Raw genomic sequence first — 17,985 nt, forward strand, 5'->3', positions numbered from 1 at the left:
GGAGACTTCAATCACCCTGACATCTGCTGGGTAGGCAACACAGCTGAGCACGCGCAGTCCAGAAGGTTCCTACAGATCATTGGCAACAACTTTTTAATACAGATGGAAGAGAAGCCAACGAGGAGAGGCATGCTGCTGGACCTTGTCCTAACAAACCAAGAAGAACTGTTTGGAGATGTCATGGTCGGGGACAGCCTCAGCTTCAGCAGCCATAAGGTGGTGGAGTTCAGGATCATGAGTGGACGAAGCAGAAAAATAAGTATGACTAAAACAATGGACTTTAGCAGGGTAAACTTTGGCATCTTCCAAGTCCTGCTTGGAAGAATCCCATGAGATGGGGCTCTAGAAGGTGTGGGGTCCAAGACAGCGGGCTAATTTTCAAGTATCACTTCCTCCAAGATCAAGACCAATGCATCCCTATGAGGAAGAAATCAAGTAAAGGGAGTAAGAGGACAGCATGGATGAATATGGAACTCTGGTCAAAACTCAGGTGGAAAAATGTTTATGCAATGTGGAAAAAGGGACAGACAACCTGGGAGGAATACAAGGAATCTGTTATAGTGTGCAGGGATGCAGTGAGGAAGGCCAAGCTCCAGTTGGAAGCAAATCTGGCTAGGGATGTCCAAGACAACAAGAAGGGCTTCTTCAGGTTTGTCAACAGCAAAAGGAAGGTTGGGGAAAATGTAGGTCTGCTGCTGAATGAGTAGGGTGCCCTGGTGACAGATGATACAGAGAAAGCAGAGTTACTGAACACCTTCTTTGCTTCCATCTTTACTGCTAAGACTGGCCCTCAGGAATCCCAGACCCCAGAGGTAGGAGATAAAGTCTCGCAAAAGGAAGACTTTCCCTTGGTTGAGGAGGATCAAGTTAGAGATTGTCTACATGAACTGGACATCCACAAACCTGTGGGCCCTGATGGGATGCACCCACGAGTGCTGAGAGAGTTGGGAGATGTTGTTGCAAAGCCACTCTGCATCATCTTTGAAAGGTTCTAGAGAACAGGAAAGGTGCCTGAGGACTGGAGGAAAGCCAACATCACTCCAGTCTTCAAGCATGGCAAGAAGGATGACCCAGAAAACTACAGGCCAGTCAACCTCATCCCCATCCCTGGAAAGGTGATGGAACAGGTCATTCCGGACATCATCTCCAAGAATGTGAAGGAAAAAAAGTTTATCAGGAGTAGTCAGCATGGATTCACCAAAGGGAAATCATGTTTGACCAAGTTGATAGTCTTCAATGATAGTATGACTCACTGGGTAGATGAGGGAAGAGCAGTGGATGTTGTCTACCTTGATTTCAGCAAGGCTCTTGACACTGTCTCTCACAACATCTTCATAGACAAGCTCAAAAAGTGCAGGCTGGATGAGTGCACGGTGAGATGGATCATGAACTGGTTGGATGGCAGAGCTCGAAATATTGTGATCAGCAGAGCAGAGTCTGGATGGAGGCCTGTAGTTAGTGGGGTTCCCCAGGGGTCAGTACTCGGTCCTGTCCTGTTCAACCTATTCGTCAATGACCTGGCTGAAGAGACTGAGTGCACCCTCAGCAAGTTTGCTGATGATACCAAACTGGGAGGAAGGGCTGACACACCAGAGGCTGTGCTGCCATTCAGCGGGACTTGGACAGGCTAGGGGACTGGGCAGAGAAGAACCTGATGAAGTTTAACAACAGCAAGTGCAGGGTCCTGTACCTGGGGAGGAGCAATCCCAGGCACCAGTACAGGTTGGGGTGGACCTGCTGGAAAGCAGATCTGCAAGGACTTGGGTGTTCTGGTCAACAACAGGTTGACCATGAGTCAACAATGTACCCTTGTGGCCAAGAAGGCCAATGGTATCCTCAGGTGCATTAAGAAGAGTGTGACCAACAGGCCAAGTGATATTGTCCTCCCTGTCTACTCTGCCCTGGTGAAACTGCATCTGGAGTACTGCATCCAGCTCTGGGCTCCGCAGTTTAAGAAGGACAAGGAATTACTGAAGGGAGGCCAGCAGCAAGCTACAAAGATGATTAGGGGCCTAGAACAGCTTTCTTATGAGGAGAGACTAAGCCTGTTCAGCTGGAGAGGCTGAGAGGGGATCTCATCAATATTTATAAGTATCTCAGGGATGTGTGTCAAGAGGATGGAACCAGACTTCTTTCAGTGGTGCACAACAATATGATGAGGGGCAACAGGCGCAGGCTGCAGCATAGAGGGTTCCATCTGAATATGAGGAGAAACTTATTTAAGTTGAGGGTGACAGAGCACTGGAGCAGGCTGCTCAGAGAGGTTGTGGAATCTCCTTCTCCGGAGACATTCAAATCTGCCTAGACACACTCCTGCCCTATCTGCTCTGGTGAAACTGCTTTGTCAGGTGAGTTGGACAGGATGATCTCCAGAGGTCCCTTCCAACCCCAGCCACTCTGTGATTCTGTGAACTGCATCTCTTCTGAAATAGGATTCTGTAAACTGTTCACTTCTTGCATGTTTTTCACATATGTGGGTTAAAAAGTATTCATCTTTGTATGTTGATCCTTATTTTTGATATGCATAGTTCTCTTCTTGCCTGTGCTTAAGTAGGATGCATTGGGTTCTGTTTAATCTGTTTATTAATGATCTGGTGTCGAGGGTTTTGGTTGCAGGGTGGCAATAAAATCGTGGCAGATGTATTGTTAACCCCTCTCCCTCCGCTTCACCCTTCAGCCCCTCCCTCTCCCCCCTTCCCACTGAGGACAGGTGATTGGAAGGGAAAAAAGGACAGAAGAGAGCTGGAAAAAATTTAAATGTTTTACTAATGCTACTAATAAGGATAGAGAAAATAATTATAAAAATATACAAAACCAATCTTGAAAGTCCCAGCAACTGCAGAGCCGGCACCCGAAGTCCTATATTGAACTCTGCAGCCAACCAAAGCTGGATTCAGTGTGTCACTAGGCCTCAGTTCGCAGGGACCACTAGCAAGGTCCTCTCCTAATGTCAGTCATAAGGAAAAGGGACGAGATACTCGTGATCTCCCACTTTTATATGAAGTATTCATGTGAATGGGACGTTATACTCAGTTGATCGGTTTCTCGGTCACCTGTTTTCTCATTGCCCCTCTCGTGAGATGCCTATCAATAACTTTGCATTCCATTGCTATGTTTACCAAAACATGTATCTGGTTCTCCAGGAACATGCAGCTAATATGAAGGCTTTAGCTGACAGGCAAATTCACTAAAAGAGAAACCTGTTTTTAACAAAACCAGGACATCTGGATAAGGGGATTGAATGCAACCTTAGCAAGTTTGCAGTTGACACCAAATTGGTTGGGAGTGTTGAGCTGCTGGAGGGTAGGATGACCATACAGAGGGACGTGGACCAGCTGGATCATTGGGCTGAAGCCAACTGTACGAGGGTCGCCAAGGCCAAGTGCCGGATCCTGCACTTGGGTCACAACTACCCCATGAACACTGCAGACTCAGGCAAGAGCGGCTGGAAAGTGCCTGGCAGAGAGGGATCTGGGGTGTTGACTGACAGCGGCTGAATATGAGCCAGCAGTGTGACCAGGTGGCCAAAAAGGCCACCAGCATCCTGGCTTGTCTCAGAAATAGTGTAGCCAGCAGGTCTAGAGAAGTGATCATGCCACCCTACTTGGCACTGGTAACGACCCACCTTGAATCCTGTGTTCAGTTTTGGGGCCCTTCATCATAAGAAGGACATTGAAATAGTAGAAAGAGGTCAGAGGAGGTGATGAAGCTGGTGAGGGGCTGGAGCACAAGTGTGATGGGGGCAGCTGAGGGACCTGGGGCGTTCAGCCTGGAGAACAGGAGCTGAGGGGAGGCCTTCTGATCTCTGAACTGCCTGAAAGGAGCCTGGAACATGGAAGGTGTTGGTCTCTTCTCCCAAGTAGCAAGTGATAGGACAAGAGGAAATGGCCTCAAGTTGCACTATGGGAGGTTTAGATTGGATATTAGGAAAAAATTATTCCTGGAAAGGATTGTCAGGCATTCAAACAGGCTGCCAAGGGCAGTGGTGGATTCACCATCCCTGACAGTGTTTAAAAGGCATTTAAATGAGGTTCTTAGGGACATGGGTTAGTACCAGAGTTAGGCTGAGTTATGGTTGGACTTGATGATCTTGAAGGTCTCTTCCAACTGGAATGATTCTAAGTTACAGCTCTGGTTCCCAGAGTTACACTATATGCTCAATGTTGTACAAAATAGGATGGCTTTCAATAAATGTGAAGTCAAGAGTGCTAGGATTTAAACTATGATCCCATCTAACAGACTACTGTATCTCATTGCTAAGCCTCAGTGATGCTTATCAAGTGTATGTACCTTCTGATGCTCTTGTGTTAAGTAGTCATCAAGTTGTTGTGTTAAGAGCAATAGCACCTTTGAACTGCTGTGAATGGAGAAAGCATTTGTAAGCCTGACTGTCTACAAAGAGTTCAGAATGAGACCTTTAACAGTACTGCATGCAGAACTCCAGCACTAAAAAGGAAAACATGGAACACATAGAACTGGTAAGTGCATGTAAGAGTTGGTTGGGCTGTTGGGGTATCCCCCAAGAAACGGGTATGTGGCTCCCAAGTAGTCATGTTGTCTATTGTATAGCAGTGTTTATGCCTTTACCCTTGCTTCACTAGCAACCACATCAGGATAAATCCTTCAGCAGGCATGTTGAAGTCTTTCTCTATGGAAAAATGTTCAGTACTATCAAGACAAATTGACAAGATTTTTCTTAAGGAACTTGAATGCAACTGTGGCATAGGCTGTATGTAAATCCCAAGTTACTGCCCCTTAACTAAAGCCTAACCCATCAACGTGTTGGGTAAGTGGATAGTTGAGTGTTGTTGGAAACTTTCAGCAACAGACATGAGATATGACTTCTAATTAAAACCATCCACTTACTACCTATGACCTTTAATGCCGTAACTAGATGGCTTTCTTTGTTAAAGAGTTACCAATGAAGGGAAAAGACTCCATCATATTTTTCCAACACCAATTTGTCCCTTTACTGCTCTTTAGACAAGGAAAGTAATTGGGAACTTTTTGGTGAATTTAATGTAGAACTATTTGCAACTGTATGTGGGAGGAGAGAGCTGCTGCTCTTTGAAGTGTTTCTGGTCAAGAACCTTTTAGATTCAGAGTGGGTAATAAGAAAAGAGAGACAACATTAAGAAGAACATACAATGGCACAAACCTGAATGACAGATGGCAAGAGGCAATAATAAGAACCAGACCTGGTTGGTCACATTAATCAGTAAGTGTGTGTGGAGTGTGGTAATGTTTGTTTTGGAATAGTTATCTGATGAGGACCTTGTCAAATAGGGATACTAAAGAAAAAAGAGGTGTGAGAAATAAAAAACAGAGGTATTCAAACTCAACAGACCAGAAGACAGCAAACAAACCAAGTCAGTCACAATAGTGGATGGGCACTCCAGAAACTGCAGCAAACCAAGGCTTTGCAGGTGGTGAGGATGGAAACCCAAGGGTCCAGGATGGTGGAGGGGTCAGTGGGATGGTGCCAACTGATGGGATGATGTGCAGGGGTCACAGCCCAGTGCCTGGTGCCAGCTGCTGCAGGGGCAAGTGTCTGTGTCCCCCCGAAACTCTGTGTGTGGGGGGGTATGGGTGTGTATTCCCAGCAAACATCAAGCTTGGACCAGCAGGTAAGTAGGAGGCCCCAGGTCTTGGCAGCGGGTCGGGCGGGTGAAGGGTCCACACTGGTTTTGGGGGTACCATGAGCGTTGGGTGCCCATGGGATGAGTGTGCGAGTGCTGTGTTTTTGCAGTGAGCACCAAGCTGGACTGGTCACCGCGCAGGTGACATGGAACGGGGGCAGAGGGCCGGGGTCTGGGCAGGGGTGCTTGGAGGACCCACACGTGTGTGTGTGCTGGAGGAAGCAGCCAGGCTCTTGACATCCCTTAGCTTCTAATGTAGAAAAGTAAATGGTGATGCCCACACAATGCAGGAGGTCCTAGAAGAGGTATGTGACTGGTATGTGCATTAAGGATTTGCTGATAAAAGCATATCTAACCTGTTGTTGTAACAAATTAGTACTTAAAGGTTCATATCAGCACTTATTTTCTGTACCTGACTCCTCTAGCTGTAATATTAGACTCCTGTTTGGGTTGTGGATTTTGAAATTTGAGTCTGCTAAATATCAGTTGGAAATCAGCTAAAAATGATGGCATTGCAGCCAAAGACTATACCTGATACGTACCTGGAGATCTGTAGTATTGTGTGAGCTCTGTTTTTTGCTTGCTTATTTGAATACAAACATTTCGCCAAGAATTAGGCTTCTGTCTGGAACTTGATCTGAATTGAAATAAGGGTAGAAGATGGAAGGTTTGATTGAATGAGGCATATAGATAACATTATAGCTAATTAATAGAATGATATGTGTGTTAGATCACCCATCACAACTGCAAAGCTCAAGAGCTGAAGAACTGAAACGTTCACTTACTTTTGCACTCCTTGAGTTTTAATTTCAGGAATGACTACAGAAGTATGCTGAAATACCTGAACTGCCACTGTTCAGAAGCACATTCTATTTAACTATCTCCTCCTTATGGTGACAAGACCGATGTTGTGAAAGAACAAACATAATTAAGATGTCTTGTTCCTTCCTTCTTTTTAAGCTAAAGACAACAGAGAGATAATTGATTCAAGTTGTCTTACAAGCTCTGATGTGTGAAATAAGGTTCCTCTTCATAGGCTGCTGTCCTGATTTTTTTTTTTTTTTTTTTTTTTGCTAATATTCCTTGCTATGAACAAATGACATCTGGTGACAGGAAACACAGAATGGGCAAGAAGCAAGATTCATTTGTGCTTGCTTTTTTTTCTTTTTTTCTTTTTTTCTTTTTAAGGAAACTGCTGCAATGTTATCAGTACTTCTTAAAACTGAGATTGCTGTAATTCTGTTTCAGCTGATATCAGGTAGAACTCAGAGGGAGACAAAACCAAGGTTTAACATAGGAAGGAGCTGTGTGGATAATGAGGTGCATGCGTTGTGTGCCAAGCTTGTGGAAGCCTCTGCACAGGGGAACACAGTGAATCATAAAATCATAGAATGTCCTGAGTTGGAAGGGACTCACAGGATCATGGAGTCCAACTCCTGTCCCTGCACAGGACACCCCACAGATCACACTGTGTGTCTGAGGATGTTGTCCAGTCTCTTCTTGAACACTGTCAGGTTGGGGCCATTACACCTCACTGGGGAGCCTGTTCCTGTGTCCAGCACCTCTGGGTGAAGAACCTGTTCCTCATGTCCAATTGGCCCTGCCTGGCACATCTGCCATTCCCTGAGGTCTGTCACTGTCACAGAGAGAAGAACTCATCCCTGTTCCTCTTGCTCCCCTGCTGAGGAAGCTGCAGTCCCATGAGCTCTGCCCTCAGTCTCCTCTGCTCCAGCTGAACAAACCCAGGGACTTCATCCACTCCTCACGGAGCTTCCCCGTCAAACCCTTCACCAACTTCATAGCCTCTTCTGGACACCCTCCAGTAGCTTTATCTCTTTTTATCCTGTGTCCCTAGCCCTGCACACAGTGAATGCTCCAGGTGAGGCCACCCCAGTGCAGATCAGAGCGGGACAGTCCCCTCCCTGCCCAGCTGGCAATGCTGTACTAAATGTACCAGGACACGGGTGCCTCTTGACTCCAGGGACACTGGTGGCTCATGTCCAACTTGCCATCAACCAGAGCCCCCAGGTCCCTCTCCGCAGAGATGCTCTCCAGCATCTCATCCCCCAGTCTGTCTGTACAGCCAGGATTGCCATGACCAGGAGGATCCTGTGAGAGACACTATCAAATGTTTTACTGAAATCCAAAAAGAACACATCAACAGGCTTCCTTTGGTCAACTAGGTGTGTAACCTTGTCGTAGAATGAAATTAAGTTCGTCAGGCAAGACTTTCCCATCATGAACCCGTGCTGGCTGGGACCAATGACTGTGTTGTCATTCAGATGTTTTTCAATAACTCCCAGAACAACCTTGTCCATGATTTTGCCAGGCATGGAAGTGAGGCTGACAGACCTGTAGTTGCTGTGTTCATCCCTATTGCCCTTCTTGTAGATGGGGACAACATTTGTCAGCAGCGCCATAAGATTTATCTTGCTTCCCCACATTCAGACTACTCTTGCAGGCAACAAGGTTCTATAAAGTCATGTGTATCATTGTCTTGAAATGAACTGGTGTGCTACACCTAGGAGGCCATCCTAACTTCATTGACTTTGGTAGGAATCTCTTTTGGAGTCTAAACTTAACTCATGTTCATTGTACCTGAATGTATTCTTAGCATTACTGCTAAATTTATCTCTCCACAATGCTACCATTTGTCCCAATATATTAGTGATTATAACTTACCAGTGTGTTTTATGAGACTGAATGAGCCAGGCTCCTGGGGCCTCCTCTTGGCTCTCCATTTCATCATCCTGCTGTCGTGTACTCCCCTGGCTGATCTTTATACATCTTCCTTGGAAAACAGGAGATCAAATGGTCCCTATTCCTGTAAGTCAGGGGTGTCAAACTCATTTTCACCGGCCGGGGGCATATCGGCTTGGCGGTTGTCTTCCAAGGGCAGAATGTAATTTCAGGACCGCATAAATTAAAGTAATCGCGAGGCTGATGTGGCCCCAGTGAAAATGAGTTTGACACCCCCACTGTAAGTCCTGGTGTGGACTTCATGAAAATAGCAACACTCCATCTTCTTACCACCAGAACTACTGTTCCTAGTATTTTGTGCCATGCGTATTCATGTACTTCCCACTGCACGTATTCTCAGTTCCTCCCTTCTGTTCCTCCTCACTCATCGCTAACTCAGTGCTATCAGCAACTTTCTGTAATGCTTTCCACACTTTGTGTCCAGGCCATGAATATTTAAAGATATTAAACAAGAGCAGCCCCAGACCAATGCTTGAAAAACATACTAGAAGCTTACCCCACTTTAGCAGATCACCTTTAATCTCTCTGACTGTTAATAATTCTTGGAGGAAACTCTATCCTTCCCAGTGTAATCGCATTTCCTATCAGTTGCAGTTTGAAGTGCCTTTCAGAAATGCAGATCAGCTCTGCTATGTATTGCTTAGAGAACTAGTTCCCAAAGAAGGATTGGACTAGTTTTCTATTTCAGGAAAAGTATGTTGCATGTTGATCTTGAGGAAAAGACAACAGTGAACCCTTTCTGCTTTAGCCCAGCAGCCCACCAGTTTACATGTTTAAATTATTTTTCCATTCAAAGCTTGATGTAAAGACACTTTTTAAAGCCCCTGCTTTCAAATCCTACAATGCAAAATATTTTTCAAAGAGAATATCACCTCTTTATTACCTTTCTTCTCCTTGCCTCTTTCCTTCAGAACTTGTCCTGTTGGATGGTTTTGCAGCGGATCAGGCAATTGCATGGTTTAGGTGCAAGGATAATAGGAAGCTGGCGGAGAAATTGCAGCTGACCTGTGTTAAGATTAAATGAGATCTGTGTAATTTGAGCAGACACAAATGTAATTAAATTTTGAGGGGAAGGGGAAATCAAAATGTGTTTACATATTGAGACTAAGCTAGTTATTGAGTCTATAGAGTGATATTTGGTATAGGCATAACACAAATAAAAAATGCATAGATTTGTTTTCCTGACTCAGTAAGGGTTGAGGCTATGAGTCTAATGGCTTGCCCTTTGGTTTACTTAATTAAAGTCAGTATATTAACCCAGGGAATTACTTTTCTGTCATCTATAGTTTATGGAAACAGTGAAAAGTTGAAAAACCAAGCAGGAATGCTTTATGGAAAACTTACCAAATATCTAAATGCTATGAACCTTTGTTGGGAGAGAGAGGCAACAACATTTCAGTTGTTGTGTTGTATGATATTTGGCAGTAGCTGCTAGTTGCTAAAGCTTTAACTTCTATGTACTGTGATGGACATGGTATGCATCTTCTTATGCCTTAAACAGCTGGTTTTGCAACTCCTGGCAGGGTGGAGAGATGAGTACTGTGGAGACAGGACTTCTCTCTTCCTTGACACCTACTTTTCTTTGCAAAATGAAGGCATCAATCTTTGAGATAAAGGCGTTAGTAGTATCTCTTCCTTGAGGCCTCATTAACTGGGCTGAAACAAAGGCAGAGGGGAAATAACGAGTCACCAGCTACCCCTAGAGGACCAACTGACTCACTTCTGGGCACTTCTCAGACCACTGACTAATTTCTGGAACAATCTCCTAATTAGCATGAGGAGCAAGCAGAGCGAGGAGATGAGCTGCCCTCTGCTACCTCACATGCAAATGAATTAAAGTATAAAAAACTTCCCACTCAGGACAATAGTAATGAAGTTTAATCGCACCCACCATCAAGAGAGCTACAGAGATCATCATGGGATCAGCAGACCCTTGGAGTGGTGAAATCTTAACTTTTTTCTGATGTCTTAATCCATCTTTCCTCTCTCTTTCTAACTTTATTTTGGGAACATAAAGGTAATATTTTTGTGACTTTTGTTGATGATGTCTTGTTAAGTTTTCTTATATAGTTACAAACTTTGCCAAGCCACTGTTTCCTGTAATTATACAGAGTTTTAAGTAAATTCTTGATTTAATCGAACCTCTTGAGTGATTGTCATTACTCTTTATTACCACATAAAGTATTCAAAAGTTAACTCTGTTCTCACTCCACTGAGTGGGATAGGACAGGTACCTGAGAGCTATAAAAGTAAACTGGCTTCAAAAAAGCTTTACATTTTATTGTATTGTCCCCAAATCATGCCTGAAGTCTGGGAGATGTTTTCTATGACCTCATAATACCTCCATACATTCACAATTTTATTTTTTTTTAATCTCTCCCACATGGCACACCACACCTTTGTGCCACTGCAGGCATTGCAGGGGCTGCCTGCTGCTCATTTGTGACCCACACCCATCTTCTAGTGATGATACAAGAAGTACCTCACAAACCAGTCTCCAGCTTGGTCTGACAGGTAAGTAGGCACTTACAGACTGGATAACTGGGTGCATTCCCTCATATTTCGAGCACAGGAGCAGGAGGGAGGAAAGGCAGGCAGCACCTCTCTCTGAGCTGTGCTCAGACAAGTAGGTTGAGCACCACTGAGGCCCTACCTGGAGCCCTGAGGACTGTGCAGGGTGAGCTCTAGATGCTTTGAGTTTCTCTGAAATCCTGAGTATGGTGCTGGTGAGCAAAGTAGTCAAAACACATTGTCCAGTTATTTGTTAAACCTGGCTTTTGCTTCCTGTGTGGAAGCATGCTGCTCCCAGATCTTGACTACCTTCCAAAAGGCAAAAGCCATGCAGATCCACATGTAGCTTGGTTTTTGACTTGGTGCAAGGGTACACTTTGTTCTGTTGGATTTGCATGTTTAAGTACACTCGAATAAAGCAACTCACTAAAAAAATTCCTTTACTTTTGAAAATTTGTTTAGCAGTGATTACATTTTTTTCTGAGACTGTTTTTCCCACGTTACTGATATTGGATGGACCACAGCAACTTATTCTGTATGTTCTAGGAGAAGGAGGGAATGTAGTATTGTCACAGTTCATGAGCAACACACACAACATTATTCCAGCAGGAGTCTGCCAAGTTTAAAAAAATATATCAGGCAGATATTTATTTATTTTTGTCAGTCATCTCTGGCAAAACCATGTAAACTCAGATGCCCTGTGAACTGTTTCTTTGGTTTACTATGAGGGATGCACTTTGTTAGAGAAAACAGAATAATCCACTCTTTTTTTCTTTCTTTCTTTTTTTTTTTTTTTTTTTTTTTTAATAATATTAGGTTTTTGACAGAGAATTTATTTGGTTTCCAATAGATAGTTATTTATTTGCTACTAACTAGCTTTCCTGCATTCCCTGGAGAAAGCTCCATCAAAACTCTTAATGTGACACCACATATTTTTACTAGACTAGAAAATAGTTACAATTTTAATTTAAATTGAAATGACTGTGTAATGCCTGGACAAATCATTCTCAGATCCCTGGAGCTCTTAATTGTAATTCTCCATTGTTTCTATGCATAAATTTTCTTTTCAAGTGCTCATTCTGAAATATTGGGTTTTTTTAATGTTCTGTACTAATTTAATAGTTTTTTATGGTTAACAATTCCATGATTACACTTTTATGTTAAATATAAATGGTGGAAACAATAAGCTTATTCAAGTGCTGGGAAAATAAAGTGTTTATATTTTAACTCAAAGAACTTCTTTTTGCAGAAGGAAAGGGAAGAAAAATGTCTTACTGAAAGTAATGGGAAAATTACATTGTATTTCCATGGCAGAAGAGCAATAACCATGCTCTAACAAGCATCTCTTCTTCAGCCTTTCTTACTGCCTTGAGTCATCATGACATAAAATAAAGCTTTACCCAACAGCTCCCAGAAAAGTAATCAAGGTAGTTCTTCTCATGCATCACCCATGTTCTGATTCAATTTGGGCTGCCCCAAGGATGAGGAGGAAGGACAAAGGGGCATCACCTGCTTCCTGGGAGACGGTGTCCGTCCCAGCCTGAGAGCCCCAAGGGAAGGTATCTGCACCTGCTTCACACTGGGTTACCTTGCTTTTCAAAGTCCACCTGAGACAGATACACCTGCAAATCCCTGTCCTCAGCACTAGCTCTTGGGGTTTGAGGTATGTTCATTGATCACAACCCTGGAGGGGTTATGGTCTGCCTTTCTCTACCCTTAACACTATTTTTATTCCTCCATAGCAAGTTTTCATTCCAAATGCCTCCTTTCCCACATCCTTGAAACCACTCTCACCTGTATGACCTTCTTCCTTGTCCTCCCTCCCTGCATGGTCCATCAGTTCTCCCTTTCTTCCAGAAGTCTTTGACCTTTTCAGTCTGCAGCTATTCTCATCTCCTTTGTCCTCCACCCAAAGCCTCCCAGTGGATTATGCTCTTGGACTCCCTTCCCCAGGTGCTCCTTACATCCCACATCACCTTCCAGACCTCTGCTGCTTCTCACAGATTTCAGTTACCCAGATTCCCCTTGCTCATACCCCTGTTCCAGGCTTGACTCTTTTGAAGTAATTGCCACCTTTTCTGAAGACAAAACATCAGATAATGGCCATCCTTTCTAGGGCACAAATGTCTGTTTTATCTGCTGTTAGGAAGGCAAATTGCTGTCTTCAATAGACCATCAACTTCAACAGCAAGATGAGGGTGAACCTTCAGATCATCAGAAGGCATCATAATCTCAAGGAACCTTCAGCTATTGGGGAAAGGAGAATATTCAGCATCACTTCAGTAGTCATTTCCAGGGTTTGGGCTTCACAGGTGAGCTGAGAAAATGTAACCAAGTTGGTGGATGTGTTGGTCTTCAGTGCTAGCAAGGGGAAAATTAGGTAAGATAAAGCAAAGCTCCCAAATGAGGAAGAATAAAGTGTCTGCTTGCTATTGGTAGTAGCAACTTTATTTTGAAACGTGGAAGTCTGCAGCCAAATCTCCCAAACTCTCTCAGTATCACTGTGTAGTGATACTTTACAGCCTCCTAATGCAAATGTTGAGGGTAATACAGGTTTTCTCTTAATTAAAAGCTCAGCAGTTAGAAACTCATCTATTTTTAATTAATTGTGTAGTAATAGATTTTCAGTTTTGTTTAACTTGTGGTATAAAAAAGAGACTTAATGTTAGGATCTAGGCTGCTTAGATAAAATCCTGTTCAGTGCATAACTATTTAATAAAACTGTAAAGCAAAAACCAACAGAATGACAGATTAACTCATTTTTAGAGAAACAGTACCATGAAAGGTGACTGCTGGGTGTGCATGGAAAAGAAAGGCAGGAAGGAGAGTCCTGACCCATTGTGGTGTGGGAGTCAGATGATTGACATCAGATGTGGACCCCACAAAGGGCAGCAGCATGTGCAGCAGAGACAACTCTTCTGTCCCCTTGTAGAAGCTTGTGCCAGACAGATGATTTTGGAGGGCTCCCACCTTGCTTGGGGGATGAAGGGCATTTTAGGAAAGAAGGGAGGAGAACAGGGTGCCCTGCAGCTGGAGCAGGCTCCTGCTTTTTCTGCATGACCCTCTGCTCTCCCCCATTGTAGGTACTGGCTCAGGAGAAGAAGGCTTGTGCTGCTGCGGGGGCAGTTGGGCTGGTGTGGGTCCCCAGGTCTGGGGAGAAGGGGTGCTGCTGGTGGGGGAGCTGCCCCTGGGGCACAGCACCAGGAAGGGGCTGGCAGCCCCTCCGGCAGTGGTGAGTGCTTTTAGCTAAACATCTCAAGCATGGTCTGGTGGGTGCTCAGCACCTGCTCGTGCAAATCACATGGGGTGTCTGGCCATGTACATTGGGTACAGGTCAAAGTAGCTGCAGATGCACACAATGTGCAGAGCGGGCAATTTCAGAATCCCCAGACCCAGAATCCTTGGCCCCTAATGCTGTGAGCCCCAGGCTGCCCAGCCATGTGGATGCGCGGGCTGCAAGCGGTGAAGCTGCTGACAGTGAATGCGAGGATGTGATTATCAACACTGAGCTCACACACAACCCTGCTGAGTCTGGGGATGGTGGCAGTGGCAGGGGACATTGCCTACATGCTGGTTGCTCAAGCTCTGGTGGAGTGGGTGGTCAAGCGACATGGAAAGCAGCCATGAGCTGTTTTGCAGGTCACTGGGCTCCTCTGGAGCTGGTACTTGATCCTTGGCAGGGGTTTTCCCTGTGCTCTTACACAGACCAAGCCTGGGACAGGAGCAGCTCCGTGCAGCTGATTTGAGTGCTTGGTTTGCTGGCCCATCCCCATGGAAAGCTAGCCAGGAGCCACTGCAGATCATTCTGTGTGCAAGCAGAACATGAATCTTCCTGACTTTGTATTCAGGGTCAGAGAGATGTTCTGTTCAACCTGAAGCAAAATGCATATCTTGACTTACAGACAGATGTCCTCCCCAGAAAGGAGCTGACACAGTAGCAAGGGGAGAGAAATCATTTAAATATACCTACAGTGGATGATTAAAAAAAAAAAGAAAAAAAAGTCCAACCACCCTAACATTTAAAAGAAACCTCCCTCTGCAACAGAGCACCTTGCAGACCTGTGTTGGCTCTGAAGATGGCTGTTACCTCCATGAAAGATGGTGGGGCTGACATGTCATGGGAAGCCAGAGATGGCACCTCAGTTGCCCAGGTTACTTTCAAGTTACATATACCTCTGTGTGCGGCTTTTTGCAATGTGCTGTGACTTCTCAATTTTGACCTGCTTTTAAGCAGTATAATCAACTTTTCTTCCTTTTTTTTTTTCTTTTTTTTTTTTTTCCTATGATTTTTCTGCAACAAGTTTGCAAACTCAAGGATCTTTTGGGTACCCCTATCCACTTATGTTGATGAGTTGGACATCTCACTAAAAATGAGGTGGCTAAGGCTCAGGAGTTGTAAATCATTACTTAGTGGGAGAATTTGTAGATAAAATCATAATAAAGTGATTGTCATCTTCCTTGGACATCAGACACTAGTCACAGCCTGATGCACTGAATTAACCTGTATGGATGCTCTTATTTTCTTCCTTTGCTGGGAGAAGTTATTCTAACTATTTTTCATGTATACAGTTTCCCTCAGGAGTGGTGTTAGAGATAAAACTTCTTTATTTTGAAAAAGACAAACTCAAGAGCTTTTACAGCCCTGCAACACCCTGCCCCCCCCCTCGCTGAGTGTAACTAAAGTGGCCAGGGAGTTTTTGGTTTATCAAATGGAATTGATTAAAATTGATATCAAGGATTGCTGAAGGTAAATTAATTGAGTTGATTAGGTAGGGCTCAGGTGGTCATGGGCAGGTCATGATGATCTCTGGGTTGCTGCTGGCATGCCAAGGTTTATTAAAATGATAAAGTTACAAAGGAGAAAGATCCTGCTTACTATGCACAGAACAGAAAGGAAAAAAAGGTTAATCAACCAATCATAAACATATAAATGAGCACAAGCTCATCTTGAAAAGCAATTGCTTTTCTGGGCATATTCATTCAACAATGGTAGGCTATGCTTTTGAATCATGTCTCTAGCAGAGACACAATTAGCACCAAGATGGCCTCTTTATGTGCTACCAAATGTAAACAAAATAAAAAAAAAATCCCTTTCAAATACATCCTGTTCAGTGATTTTCATATATTAATACATTTTACATTAATTTAATAACAGAATATATATTTAAGGATATGCCTGGTAAATAATTAGTAAAACTCAATTTAACAGCAGTGTGACAAATCTTTCCCCCAAAGGATGCCGAGCAGTGTGTTGTGTTTTCTGCAACAAGCAATCTGAATATTGCTGTGGATGCAACCTCTCTAAGCTTATTGTTGAGCCTCCTGTTGAAAGGACCCAACCAGGATGTTATCACATTTGAAGCTATGACAGATTTACATTTTCCGTAGGGTTTTGCGCTTTCAACAAGAGAATAACGGCATCTCCACGTGCTCTGTCCCTTTCTGACCAGAGTTGCCTCAAAAGTGTGAAAGATGTCTGTCTGTCATGGCCTCCACCCCACTGCCCCGCTGAGCAGTACCCAGGGAAGTTCGAAGCTACATCTTCCCCTGAGAGCCTGGGGACCACCATGGTGTGTGGGGAAATAAAGGATCACCACATGCAACTCCCTCTTCTCCATGAGACCTCCACGCCTCTGGTGGCTATGGTTCTCCTGAACGCATTATCTGTCACCACTCTTTTCTAACAGTCCCAGCAGCCCATGGCTTGTGATTCTCCTGAGACAAAGGGTGCAGCACCAGGCAGCAGCATTCCATGGTCTCACTTGGGCAGGGGGTGAGAGCCCCAGGGGCTGAGATCAGGTCCTGGGCTACAGGGAAGGTTTGGGGCGGGCTTTACGGGGGGACACTCAGAGCTGCTAATGTTCTCAGGGCCCCAACACTGAGCCCTCCTGTGAGCAGGACCACATGTGCCTGAGATTTCCTGAGGTTTTCTCCTTTCTGTATTACAACTTGCTTTTATCTCTCCTTCCATTTGAGCGTTCCCTGTTGGAGGCATCTTGATCCTGATGCCGCAGGAAGCCCTCTCCAGCATGGACCACAGCGCAAATCTTTCCAGTTTCGCCACACATCTCACGCTTTGCACAGAGCCGGGCAGCCTCTATGATTCCATTTCCCTCCCCCACATTGGTTGGAGGCTACTGGGACAGGACTGAAAAATCTCACAGCTGCCAAAAGAGCAGAAGTTGCAGTTTTTCTCTATGCAAATGCTTTGCAATAGTCTCTTGCTTCTGAGAGTTGTATCTGGCCCAGAATCCAAAATATAATGCAAATTCTACATCCTCTGCAAACTCTTCTCCTGAACCATAATTTTTATTTATTTTTTTTCAACGTTTCTCTGTTCCTTTGATGTGCACTAGGGGCCAGGATGGGCTTCTCTTGGACTGCTCCCGAAAGACCAGTCCTCTTAGCATTTCCTGGCACCTGGAACTGTCCCTAGTTTTAGCTCTGAAGCACACGAAGCAGAAAGGATTTGATCCAGGGACATGGATGGAGACCCCAGCCATGGTCTTTTTGGGAGGGACCACTTCTGCAGACATGTCAGCTGTTGGAAACACGAAGATGTAGGAATATTCTGAGTGTAAAGAGTTGAAAAATGATGAAGCTGCCTGTTTCACACCCTGCTCATGGTACACCCACAGCAGAAGAGGAGATCTGTTTTCTGCTGTATTTCCTGGTTGGTCAGAGCTTCTTAACATCCCCAGCCTTGGCTCCTGCACAGATGATGGCACCAGAACCTCCTGTCCCTGCCTGAGTCCTTCCCAGGGAGCTGAGCTGGCTAAGCTGCTATTCAGCACTCATCGAGGAGAGGGCACATATACATGGACTTTACATCGCAACAGGCCCAGGAACAAGACACTGACCATATACGCTCCATACAGGAGAACATGTAGTTGTGTGCTTAGCATGTGTTTTTCTGAGTGTGGAAACTGACCTTCTGATCCCACCCTTAAAGTGTTGCCTGTCAGGTAAGACCATCTCTGTGTGGCTGCCTACTGCAAACACAAGATGCAGTTATTAAGTCCCTCTCTAGAGATATTTGTTGGTTTTTATTTATTTGGTTTTTTAGTCTGTCTAG

This window comes from Nesoenas mayeri (genome assembly GCF_963082525.1).
Source record: "Nesoenas mayeri genome assembly, chromosome: Z".
Lineage (NCBI taxonomy): Eukaryota > Metazoa > Chordata > Aves > Columbiformes > Columbidae > Nesoenas > Nesoenas mayeri.